The sequence below is a fragment of the Saccopteryx bilineata genome, chromosome 11, assembly GCF_036850765.1.
Source record: "Saccopteryx bilineata isolate mSacBil1 chromosome 11, mSacBil1_pri_phased_curated, whole genome shotgun sequence".
NCBI classification, from domain to species: Eukaryota; Metazoa; Chordata; class Mammalia; order Chiroptera; family Emballonuridae; genus Saccopteryx; species Saccopteryx bilineata.
The window spans coordinates 58,095,505-58,105,323 of NC_089500.1; positions in this window are offsets into that span (position 1 = coordinate 58,095,505).

Consider the following 9,819-nt stretch of genomic DNA (forward strand, 5'->3'; position numbering starts at 1 on the left):
GAGAAGTACTCTTTAAGTAAAATAATGACATGAAAGAATAACATATTCAGTATTTCAAAATGTTCCTGTTTTAAAACCCAAACAAAAGTCTGTGACTACTGAACTTTCGTAGTTCTGTTTTTACCAGATGCTGGAAAACATTGAAATCGAACCAATCCCTCAGAAATGTGTTCCTAACCACAACTCCATGTAGGCAGACAAACAGAATCTACGTCAGTTCCTGGAAAAGAAGGACTCAGGAGCTGTGTTTAACTGTTTCACTGTCCTTGTTCATTTGTTCTTGGTCTGTTCCGCTTCTTCCAAAGTAGTGAAGGCCTGACTACTAGTGTGCCTGACTAGTAGTCAGGCACATCACTTGTCTGACTGCTCCCACTTCTGCTTCGCCTGTGCTTCCGGGTTCTCACTGGTCTGCCCTGGATCTTCTTGGGGCCTATAAACTAACACAGTTCTGGCAGCTTTAACTAACAGAAATGACTTCAACACTGGAATCTAAAGTACCATAGCAAACTTACCCTTTCTCAGTCAGCTACATCCAGAAAAATGGATTCTCCCCAGGTTCTTTCCATGACGATCTGATTCAAACTAAGACAGGCTGTCAAGCAGGCAAACTGTTCCCTTCATGGTCTAATTTGGGACTCCCTCTCATTGTCCCCAGTTCTTGGGGCCCTCTGCTGTAAGTGTCCCATTCTAAAGGCTGCTTTTTCTCAGCACAATCAACTTGCACTGCAGTAGAGGGAAAATGGAGGTCCTGCCTCTCAATCGGAGTGTGGCTGTCACTGTAATAGGTAGTTTCAGGGATGGTGTATTATCAGCCTTGGTCTCAGAAATTGGCCATCAGTCCCAGTGAATTCAATTATGCACTCTCCCTTATGCAGATAAATCCAACTCAACTTGCTTATTTTTCTTGATGCATATGATAACAAAATATACACATGCATATATCTTTTTTTTAATTATTTATTTTATTTTTATTTTTTTATTTATTCATTTTTAGAGAGGAGAGAGAGTAGAGAGAGACAGAGAGAGAGAAGGGGGGAGGAGCTGGAAGCATCAACTCCCATATGTGCCTTGACCAGGCAAGCCCAGGGTTTTGAACCGGCGACCTCAGCAGTTCCAGGTCGATGCTTTATCCACTGCGCCACCACAGGTCAGGCAATTTATTTATTTATTTATTTATTTATTTATTTATTTATTTATTTATTTATTTTTCTGAAGCTGGAAACAGGGAGAGACAGTCAGACAGACTCCCGCATGCGCCCGACCGGGATCCACCCGGCACGCCCACCATGGGGCCACGCTCTGCCCACCAGGGGGCGATGCTCTGCCCATCCTGGGCGTCGCCATGTTGCAACCAGAGCCACTCTAGCGCCTGGGGCAGAGGCCACAGAGCCATCCCCAGCGCCCAGGCCATCCTTGCTCCAATGGAGCCTTGGCTGCGGGAGGGGAAGGGAGAGACAGAGAGGAAGGCGCGGCGGAGGGGTGGAGAAGCAAATGGGCGCTTCTCCTATGTGCCCTGGCCGGGAATCGAACCCGGGTCCTCCGCACGCTAGGCCGACGCTCTACCGCTGAGCCAACCGGCCAGGGCCCCAATTTATTTATTTTTTACAGAGACAGAGAGTGAGTCAGAGAGAGGGATAGACAGGGACAGACAGACAGGAATGGAGAGAGATGAGAAGCATCAATCATTAGTTTTTCATTGCGCGTTGCAACACCTTAGTTGTTCATTGACTGCCTTCTCAAATGTGCCTTGACTGCAGGCCTTCAGCAGACCGAGTAACCCCTTGCTGGAGCCAGCGATCTTGGGTTCAAGCTGGTGGGCTTTTGCTCAACCAGATGAGCCCACGCTCAAGCCAGTGACCTCGGGGTCTCAAACCTGGGTCCTCTGCATCCTAGTCCAATGCTCTATCCACTGCGCCACCGCCTGGTCAGGCATATCTATTTTTTATAAATGCATAATGAATAGTTTTTCTACCGAATCATTAAAATCCCTGAAACTCTTATTACTCTTTTAATTTTTATTTTATTAGCAAGAGAGAAACAGGGACAGAGACAGACAGGAAGGGAGAGAGATGAGAAGGATCAGCTCATAGTTGTGGCGCTTCAGTTGTTCATTGACTGCTTTCTCATACGTGCCTTCACTGGGGGTACCAGCTGAGCCATTGATGCCTTGCTCAAGCCAGTGACAATGAGATCAAGCCAGTGACCATAGCATCACGTCTATGATTCCACACTCAAGCCAGTGACCTCACGCTGAAGCTGGTGAGCCCATGCTCAAGCCAGATGAGCCCATGCTCAAGCCAGATGAGTCCACATTCAAGCTGGCAACCTTGGGGTTTAGAACCTGGGTCCTCAGCATCCCAGGTTGACACTGTGCCACCCCCTGGTCAGGCAAAACTCTTATTAGTCTTCTTAAAATTTATTTTTATTTTAACTTTTTGGTGAGTGAGCAAGTGAGAAAGAGGAGGGGAGAGAGCTGAGAAGCATCAACTTATAGTTGCATCACTTTAGTTGTTTACTGATTGCTTTTCATACGTGCCTTGACCAGAGGGCTCAAACTGAGCCATTAACCCTTCGTTTAAGCCAGTGACCTTTGGACTCAAGCTAGCGACCATGAGGTCATGTTTATGATCCCATGCTAAAGCCAGTAACCCTGCGCTCAAGCCAGATAAAACTATGCTCAAGCCAGCAACCTCAGGATTTTGAATCTGGGACCCCAGCGTCTCAGATTGATACTCTATCCAATTTGTTACCACTGAGACCCCAGCATCCCAGATTGATACTCTATCCAATTTGTTACCACTGGTCAGGCCCTCATTAGCCTTTATTAACTCATTGTTCCTTGAGGCATATTTAAAAGTTCAAACTTTGGGTCTAGGAGAATTGTGACTGTCAACTCTGGTTTCATCACTGAGCAGCTAATATTTTAGGTTAACCACTCATTTAGGCTTGGTTTCCCTAAAGAATTATGTAATATATATATATATATATACACACACACACACACACACACACACACACACACACACACAGGGTGGGCCAAAGTAGGTTTATAGTTGTAATACAAGTAAATAATAAAATAATTGATAAATAATAATACAAGAATAAATTCTGTGTTTTGCTTACTCACAACTGTAAACCCACTTTTGCCTCACTGTACTGTCTGATTTGCTTCAAAAGTCCTATGAGGTATTAATGTCTATGACTTATGCAGAGACATTCGGTGTGTATATACTTGCCTATTATTTTTATTATTTGTTTGTTCACTCTGGCAAGGACCATGCTCTTCCAGAGAAACGGACATCCCAGGCTCCTATGAGAAATCAACAATATGTGAAAGAACAAAGCAAAATGCATTAGTCAGCTTAAAATGCCATAACAAGCATGGCCTGTGGTGGTGCAGTGGATAGAATGTTGATTTGGAATGCGGAGGTCACCAGATTGAAACCATGGGCTTGTCGGGTCAAGGCACAAAGGACAAGCAACAAACAAGCAATAAACAAGCAATAAACAACTAAACTGAAGCAACTATACTTCTCACTGCCCCCATTCTTCTTCCTCTCTCTGTAAAATCAACAAATAAAACCTTAAGAAAAAATGCCACAACAAAATACCAAAGTACCACAGGCTGGGTGGCTTCAATATCAGTAATTAACTCTCCCAGTTCTGGAGGCTGGAAGTCAGATCAGAGTTCAGCTGAGTTGGTTTCTGGTGAAGACCTCCTGGCTTGCAGACAGGCATCTGCTTGTTGCATCCTCATGTAGTCTTTCCTCAGTGCGTGCTCAGACAGAGCGTGAGCAGGCTCTCTGGTGTCTCTTCTCATGGAGCACTAATTCCATCGGATCAAGACCTCACTTTTATGACTATTTTAAACTTAACAACCTTGTTTTAGGCCATGTTTTCAAGTACAGTCACATTGGGATTAGGCCTTCAACATATGAATTTTGGAGAGACACAATTCAGTCCATGGCACAAAACAAATTTAACTCAAAATTGAATATAAATAGAAACTAATAAACCTAACTGTATGTCAAGTGATTACATAACCACGCAGAAACAGACAAACACTTAAGTCAATTTGGTTTTGAATTGAGTGTTCTAATTGTATACCCTTAGTGTAGATGAAGAAAAAAAGAACTGCAGGGAAATCTTGATTTGCTCAGTAGTTTTCTTGTTTGACTCTGTATTGATTTAGTGATATTGCAACTATTTTCTATGATTCTGTGTATTTATGGGAACCAGGCTTTCACTGTGGAGAAAATGAAACACAAAAATTCATGGAGGGAAGTGAGAAAGAAGAGCTCGTGTTTGTTTAATCCAATAAAAGGGTCTACGTGCCCTTTCCAATATCTCTTAAACACCTAGCACTAAAATCTTGGTGTCTAACTACTAGTTCCTATTTTAAAAAACCAAGGCTCCTTAAAGAAATAGCTGATTATAGGTCTGGGGCAGATGAATTTGAAACCCTTATGTATCTGATTACTTATTAAATTGAAAGGGAAAGGATCTTAAAAATGGAGAACTCTCATAGCTACACCTGAACTGAGTTAGTTAGCATTATCAATAGTGGGATGAATTTACACCTGTGCCCCCTGCTGTGCTGCAAGGGGAAGAATACATCACCTTTATAGTATTCTTTTTTTTTTCTTTCTTTTTTCTTTTTTCTCTGAAGCTGGAAATGGGGAGAGACAGTCAGACAGACTCCTGCATGTGCCCGACCGGGATCCACCCAGCACGCCCACCAGGGGGCGATGCTCTGCCCCTCCAGGGCGTCGCTCTGTCGCGACCAGAGCCACTCTAGAGCCTGGGGCAGAGGCCAAGGAGCCATCCCCAGCGCCCGGGCCATCTTTGCTCCAATGGAGCCTTGGCTGCGGGAGGGGAAGAGAGAGACAGAGAGGAAGGAGGGGTGGGGGTGGAGAAGCAAATGGGCGCTTCTCCTATGTGCCCTGGCCGGGAATCGAACCCGGGTCCCCCGCATGCCAGGCCGATGCTCTACCGCTGAGCCAACCGGCCAGGGCCCTTTATAGTATTCTTAAAAAGCAGACACATTGCACAACTGTACAAAAATTTTTCTTTATTTATATCCTTATTCTATCAGCATTTCTCTATTTAAATTTTTTTTTTAAATTTTAACCTTTTACTTTTTAAATCTTTTTGTTAAAAATTAAGACACAAACACACATGTCAGCCTAGGCCTACACACGGTCAGGATCATCAATATCACTCCTCCACCTCCACATCTTGTCCCACTGGGAGGTCTTCAGGGGCAGTGACATGCGTGGAGCTGTCACCTCCTATGGTAACAATGCCTTCTTCTGGAGGACCTCTGGAAGGACCTGCCTGAGGCTCTTCGTGAGGAGATGTCACTCTTTTCAGAAATGTGTTTATGGTGGTTTGCTTGGTTTGTTTCTTTTCTTCATCATAGATTTGCTTTTTTTGTGTGTGACAGAGACAGAAAGAGAGACAGAGGGACAGATAGGGACAGACAGACAGGAAGGGAGAGAGATGAGAAACATCAATTCTTCGTTGCAGTTCCTTAATTGTTCACTAATTGATTTCTCATATGTGCCTTGACCGGGGTGCTACAGCAGACCGAGTGACCCTTTGCTCGAGCCAGTGACCTTGAGCTCAAGCCAATGATCTTGGGCTTCAAGCCAGTGACCTTTGGGCTCAAGCCAGCAACCATGGAGTCATGTCTATGATCCCACGCTCAAGCCAGTGACCCTGCACTTAAGCTGGTGAGCCTGCGCTCAAGCCAGATGAGGCTGTGCTCAAGCCAGCGACCTTGGAGTTTTAAACCTGTGTCCTCTGCATCCTGGTCTGATGCTCAATCCACTGTGCCACCTCCTGGTCAGGCTATCATAGATTTGCTTTTAGCATAAACATTCCTCTCTATTAATGAAAAGCTATTGCTGATGCTGATACTGCTCATCTGGGCCATGGCTTTGAGAACCATGGGTTTAGAGATGCAGAGGTTGGGGGTTAGGCAAAGTTGCAGAGTTAAGAAAGTAGAGTAGGTTTGTGCAGGTAAGATGGGTAGGTAGGATTTTTCTTTCTTTTCTTTTTTTTTAGTGAGAGGAGGGGGCGCAGAGAGACAGATTCCCGCATGTGCCCCAGCCAGGATCCACTCAGCAAACTCACTAGGGGGCAATGCTCTGCCCATCTAGGGCCATTGCTCAATTGCAACTGGAGCCATGTTTTTACCTTGGAGCCATCCTCAGCACTCAAGGCCAACTCACTTGAGCCAATCGAGCCATGGCTGTGGGAGGGGAAGAAAGAGAAAGACGAGGGGTGGGTGGAGAAGCAGATGGTTACCTTTTCTGTGGTACCCTGACCGGGAATCAAACCCAGGACATCCACCTGCCAGGCTGACACTCTACCACTGAGCAAACTGGCCAGGGCCAGGATTTTGTAGAATATTGAATGCCATGTGAGGGAGCTCGAACTTTACTTAGACAATGGGAAACCATATATGATTTTGAGCCAAAGAGTAGAATTTAAAACCATATTACCTAAAAAAGAATTAAGTGCTGACACATGGTACAACATGGTGGACCTAGAAAACACTGTGCTAAATCAGAAAAGACAGTCACAAAAGACCACATATTGTGACTCCATTTATGTGAAACATCTGGAGTCAGCAAATCTCCAGAGACATAAAGCAGATTAGTGAGTGCTAGGGGTTAGGGTGGGGATGACTGCTTAGGGGGCATGAGGTTTCTTTCTGAGGTGATGAAAATGTTCTGGAACTGGATAGTGGTAACAGTTGCACAATATTGTGAATGTACTAAATATCACTAACGGTTAATTTTATGATGTGTATTCTACTATAATAAAAACAAAGGTGTCATTTTTTTTTTTTTACAAAACCAGGTTATATCACAGGAAAATAGTTTGGCTATAATGTTAAAAGATAAAAGATAGAAAATTATATGTGTAGAACGATTATAACTATTCCAAGATGCAACTTTATGTACAGAAAAGATCAGATATAACTTACTGTTAGCTCTGTGTGTATGTGAGGGTGTATGTGTGTTTTGAATGGTGAAAATGTGATTTCCCATTAGACTTTTTCTTAACTTTCAATAAATAACCAGATATTACTTATATAATTTTATAAACATTTTATTTTTATTTTTATTTTTCTTTCTTGAAGCTGGAAACGGGGAGAGACAGTCAGACAGACTCCCGCATGCGCCCACCGGGATCCACCCGGCACGCCCACCAGGGGCGATGCTCTGCCCACCAGGGGGCGTTGCTCTGCTGCAACCAGAGCCACTCTAGAGCCTGGGGCAGAGGCCAAGGAGCCATCCCCAGCGCCTGGGCCATCTTTGCTCCAATGGAGCCTTGGCTGCGAGAGGGGAAGAGAGAGACAGAGAGGAAGGAGGGGGGTGGGTGGAGAAGCAAATGGGTGCTTCTTTTATGTGCCCTGGCCGGGAATCGAACCCGGGTCCCCCGCACGCCAGGCCAACGCTCTACCGCTGAGCCAACCGACCAGGGCCATAATTTTATAAACGTTTTAAAAGAGGGGGGAAAGAAGAGTGCCAGCTCTAGTATAACTTTACTGAGAGTAGCGGAGCCTGGTCTAGAAAGACAGGGTTGAGCCTGAGCTTTGGGACAGATGTCTTAGACGCTAGGACAGGAGAAGCCACACTGAACTGAGACTCAGGATGGCACCAGATAAGGAAATTAGCTGTCTCCCAAGCAGAAGTGGTCACTGCCACTCCCTATCCAGCAGCACCAAAGTTTTCTCTCGGGACCTCCTCCTTGGTATCCAGCCTCTTCTTTTTTACTTCCCTTGAGTTTCCTCCACCATCCAGCTGTCAGCATCTTCTAGCAATTTCATTTGTTCATCCATTCATTTTATCAGCAAGGATTTCTTGAGTTTCTACTCTGTGCTCTGGGACAGCTACCTACATCGGTGTAGCTGAGTTGTAAGCACACAGTCTTGTTCTTCTGGCCAGTGGGAGCTGCTTTAACACTCCATCCAGACTTTTTAAAGTTCCTCTCTTTCATTTTCTACATACAACAGTTTTCTATTCCTGATCTGAGCTTTAGCCCTCTCTCTCAATTTCCTTGGGGAGTGAGGAAACAATGAATATTTGTTTCACTTCTCTGGACTGTACTGGGTCGTGAGTCAGGCTAGATACTGCAGGCCAGAGAAGGTTCTGGACATCCTGATGTTGAGGTCAGTGAAACCTTCCCCAGGTGGTGCCTTTTATCTCTGGTGGCCCCTCCCCCATGAAGTAACCTTGCTATTTCATTCTGAATGACCTTGTCTGCTGCCCTGCCAGCTCTGGTGCTGCCACTCTTTGGTCCCTAGCTTAAACCTTCTGGACCCTGTCTTTTCTGCTTTGGACCTGGATCTATTATTATCTCCAATCTTTTATTTTATTTTTTTTTAATGATTATTGCCCTATCCTCACAACTTTAATGTGGCCTCAAACCACATTTATATCCATGAATTCTCACATGGTGCCCAGAGCCATAGGGAGTTGAGGAAACTGTCTATTTCTTCAAAGGGCCACAGTCAGAAGTAAGCTCAGACTGTAGATCCTGATGCCAGGGTCCCCTTGTTGACATTTTGCATCTTTAGCTCCTAGAATTGTGTCTGTCACATGGTGGGTGCCTGATTAATATGTAGAGGAGTAGAGTCAGGACCAGTATGTGGGCACACAGGGTGGTGAATTCAGGATAAGGAGAAAGTTATCTGAATATGTATTAGTCAGGGTTCTCTGGTTATATTGTAGAAATATTTATTTTTAAAGTTAGCTTAAGTGATAGTGGAGCTAGCAAGTCCCAATCTATTGAGTAGGCCAGTAGGCAGGAGGCTCAGGAAGAGGTACAGGTCAGGTCTGAAGGCTGGCTGCTGGCAAAATCCCCTCTTGCTCCAGGGAGGCCAGCCTTTTTCTATGAAGGCCTTCAACTGATTAGGTGAGGCCCACATTATAAAGGTTAATACGCTTTACTCAAAATCTACTCATCTAAATGTTAAGCTCATCTAAAAATACTTTCACAGAAATATGTAGAATAATATCTGACCAGCCTGACCAGGCAGTGGCGCAGTGGATAGAGCATCAGACTGGGATGGCTGAGGACTCAGGTGCAAAACTCCAAGGTCACCGGCTTGAGCACGAGCTCAGCCAGCTTGAGCATGGGGTCACTGGCTTGAGCATGGGATCATAGACATGACCCCAAGGTCGCTGTCTTGAGCCTAGGGTCGTTGACTTGAGCAAGGGGTCACTCGCTCTGCTGCAGCCCCTCCCCCGCTCCCATCAAGGCACATACGTATGAGAAAGCAATCAATGAACAACTGAAAAGACTAAGGAGCTGCAACAAAAAACTGATGCTTTTCATCTCTCTCCCTTTCTGTCTGTCTGTCTCTATCTGTTCTTCTCTCTGTCTCTGTCTCTGTCACACACACACACACACACACACACACACAAGTTGACCAAATATCCGGGTGCTATGGTATAGCTAAGTTGACACATAAAATTAAACATCACAAGTTTTGTTGTCAGGTAAGAACTCTAGAGCATAAAGAATAATACAGTTGGCCCTGGCCGGGTAGCTCTTTGGGTTAGAGCAGCATACTGATACACCAAGGTTGCGGGTTTGATCCCCCATCAGGGCACATACAAGAATCAACCAAGGAATGCATTAATAAGTGGAACAACAAATCCATGTTTCTCTCTCTCTTTCACTCTAAAATCGATACATAAATATAAAAATTTTAAAAAAGAATAATGTGTTTCGAAGACATGATCTCATATATTCCACAAATATCTGTTACTTTTAGTCTTTGGGAGAGAGTCTTTGGCC